The sequence below is a fragment of the Sinocyclocheilus anshuiensis genome, unplaced genomic scaffold, assembly GCF_001515605.1.
Source record: "Sinocyclocheilus anshuiensis isolate Anshui unplaced genomic scaffold, SAMN03320099.WGS_v1.1 scaffold200, whole genome shotgun sequence".
In the NCBI taxonomy this organism is placed as follows: Eukaryota; Metazoa; Chordata; class Actinopteri; order Cypriniformes; family Cyprinidae; genus Sinocyclocheilus; species Sinocyclocheilus anshuiensis.
Window position 1 is genome coordinate 528,194 of NW_015558595.1, and position 3,712 is coordinate 531,905.

Consider the following 3,712-nt stretch of genomic DNA (forward strand, 5'->3'; position numbering starts at 1 on the left):
TATATATATTATATATATTTATATTATATATATACGTGTGTGTGTGTGTGTGTGTATGTAATGTATATGTACAAGCATACACACACCAACCTCTATAAAATACATTATGCATTGATTTATTAATATTACTTTTGTTTTTATTTTGCAGTATGGAGATTAATGATTTCTGTTCATATCTCCATGAGTCATTTTCTAAACCTCCAAAGTAAATCATGAAACATGCAAAATCTCTAGGTTGAAATCCACCACGCACTATACCAGCGTGCACCTAATTATGCATATTATCTTCTACAATCTATTAGGTTTTAAATTATTCATTCCAGACTTCAATTTTAATTAGGTTAAGCCCATAAGCGACAGTCATATATTTTTGATCAAGGTTTATATTGCGTGAAAATGTAGTCTATTAAAAGACTCCACCAGGTGAGGGTAGCAAATAAATAATGGCTCGGGTGCTAATTAAGTCCATTTAAAAAAAAAAATAACTAAATCTAATCAAAAAATCATCAGTTCAGTAAATACATTTGAATGTTATTTTACTGCAACTGAAAACTGATAGTATAAAAATGATTTGATGTATATGAGGGATGAAAGTAGAAAGTGCTGATAGTAGTGGGCTCAGAACAGAAGTGCTGTTTTCCCTTCCCACTGAAACACTGATCTCCCCAGACACCTATGCACAGGGGAACTTGCATTCCAAAACTGGCCTCGCACACATTTTACTTTGCCTTTCCCTGACTGCTGAAGCCCATTCTTTTCTGCTTATGTAATTATTCTGTGTTTTCAATGTTAAGCAAAGTTTAGAAGTCATCAAAAATGCTCTGATACATTAAAACAATGTCTTGTCACACATAAATTAATGTCATTAGAGCAAGAATCAAGTTAAAGTTCCATTGTTTCTCTATGGATAAAATCAGATTGTCAGTGATGAACTTTTCTAGACAGACTGTGAACTGAGGTTTTTAGGTCAGTGTCCTTTCAATTACATATATAATACTTCTAAAAACTTCAAAACTACAGAATAATAATAATAATAATAGACACATTTCTCTGTACAAAACTATACTACCCATAATTTGGAAGAAAGATCCAGTCAGAGAAGTTGTTTACACCATGGAAACAGCATTGAATATTTTGTAATTTTTGAGTATTTTATACTTTTTATATTTTAGATTCATTTTATGTTTACTGACTGCAGTGTTTTATTGGATGAGTAGTTAATCCTCTCAAAAATATGGAAAACATTATAATCTTTGTTTCATGTTAGTTCACAGTACATTAAGTAATGTTAACAGATACAACTTTAAATTTTAATAATGTATTAGTAAGTTTTGAACTTATTAACTAACATTAATGAATGCTATAAAAATATTTTTCATGTTAACTAATATAATTAAGATTAAAAAATGAAACCTTATTGTAAAGTGGTATCAGTTACTTCATTAATGTTAACAAATGAGACCTTATTACAATATGGAAGAAACATTTGCTGCTACATTGTGACTTTCACGTGACGCAAACAACATCTTTGCTGTGGGGGATAGAAATACAGTTCATTCAATGTGTTGTAATTGGTTTCCAGTGAAAACACTGAAGGTATGTCATTGCGCAAAACTTTTAGTGAAGAGAAAACAGTCCTCTCTGTGCTCTTCAAAAATCTCTCTGACGACATCCAGCACCTTGGGCTTTTAGCTTTGTCATTTCTTAAGCTGCCTTTAACATTTTGCCCCGCCTGCTTGATTTAATGTGCTAACCGTAGAGGTCAGTTTATCCTTTATCATAGATTTCTCTCCTCTGCAGAGCATCAGCCTTGTAATTTATTCTGACAGCACACTGATACGCTTGCTAATGGCCTCTGGTCTGGCTCAGACAAACTCAATCCATTATTATGTATTGATTGACAAGGACAGTGAAAAGAAGGGCATTGTGTGGGTTTGGAAAGAAGCAGGTTTACAATGTGTGCTGTGAGGCGGTGTTCTGTTGGTCAGCATTCACAGTTTTCTTATCTCTCAGGCTCAAATTGTTGCATTCTGCATTGTTGCCACAAGGGGTGCTATAATGAGTATTTGTAACGGTCTTCTACATTCAGTTTTCTCTTTCTGGTCAACAGTTTTGCTGGGTCAGGTAAGAGAGTTCAAGTTCGTTAAATGTTGACATTTATCTGACTCCAGTTTAACAACTCTGGTTTGTCTCTGTTGCCCCCAAAGTACTGAGTTTTAAGGTCAGTTTTAGGGTTGCACATTAAGTATGTCAAGAAGTGACGCTCATATTTAGTTCTATTTATAAATGTAAAAATACATAAAATGTTATTCATACATACAGTAACTTCTCTATGATGAATTTCTGTATTAAAATTAATTTTGAAAAAAGTGAACTTGAAGTAAAAAAAATTCCATGTCATAATGAAGAAAAAAGTTTTCAAATTCTTAAAAGAAAACGTATTAAGTTGTTTGGCGTAAGACTCTATTATTGTTTTAACAAAAATTTATTAATCTTTGAAAAATAAAATAAAATTATCCAAACATCAAAGTCATGCATGTGGTGTGACCAATATGCAGAAAGAAAGAAGGAAAGAAAGAGAGAACGCAAGAAAGCGTAAGAAAGAACGAACGGAAGAAAAGGCGCAAGAAAGAACGAACGGAAGAAAAAGCGCAAGAAAGAACGAACGGAAGAAAAAGCGCAAGAAAGAACGAACGGAAGGAAGTGCAAGAAAGAACGAACGAAAGAAAGAAAATAAATATATAATAAGAGACCCCTGCAGACCCTCATGACTGTCAAGTTGAATAAATCTCTTAACATATCAGATAATTTGTCCTTTTATGATAAGGCAAGTTTAGTTCAGGTTGTAAAATAAATGATTATTATAATTAATATATGGCAAAAAAATTACCTTGAAATATATACAAATAATTGATTTATGATATGTACACATTTTTAAATGTGTACATTTGTTGAAATCGATGCAAAAAAAAATTCAAAACCATATGAATGAAATGAATACAATAATTAAAATAAAATGTTAAAATAACACACCAATATCCCAAGCACCGCTCTGCAGTCTAACTCTGAGATGTTAACTAGTGCCTAAAACACTAGAAGTGCAGTATATCTTCCTAGAATGTTCTAGAAGTTGTAGTTTTGGCTGTCCGGGCCGCAACAGTGACGAGTTTTGGGGAATGAGACTGGGAGGAGGCGGATAGGACACGCAAGGGCAGATGGGCACTTTGATCACGGCTGTGGCTTCAGAAGCAGGTTTTATCTGCGAGGGGGTGGATGGATTGTGAGGCTGAGGTTCTACACATCAAACAAACTAGGAATGACCTTCACTGACACATACATAATATCAAAGGGTCTGGAAGAGATGAGCAAAGCATGAAACTGTCTGAAGATGTGCTATTCTCGCGGGCTGTCGCTGAATAGTCTCAGCCTCCCACTGGACCTGCTGCTGCAACAAAAGCAGAGGCTCAGATTGGCCTTCAAGTACTAACATGTAGGTAAATATAAAGTGCAAGCCGACACATATCGATTTACTCCTCAGTCTCTCATGGTTTTTATTTTTATGAGTTCTCATGTCCTAGGGCATGATTCTCTGTGACTAGAAAGGAGTCCCCTCCCTCTGTCTCTCTCTCTGTCTGTCTGTCTGTCTCTCTCTCTCTGTCTCTCTCTCTCTCTCTCTCTCTCTCTCTCTCTCTCTCTCTCTCTCTCTCTCTCT

General features: G+C 34.7%; 1 protein-coding gene and 1 long non-coding RNA gene across 2 annotated transcripts in view; both read right to left on the reverse strand.

The window, feature by feature from the left end:
- Nucleotides 1-3,712, reverse strand: part of lhfpl3 (LHFPL tetraspan subfamily member 3) — a 38,012-nt gene that overhangs the window by 19,014 nt on the left and 15,286 nt on the right. The gene's annotated exons all lie outside the window — the stretch shown is intronic.
- Nucleotides 1-3,712, reverse strand: part of LOC107680024 (uncharacterized) — an 18,656-nt gene that overhangs the window by 13,915 nt on the left and 1,029 nt on the right. The window lies entirely within an intron of this gene.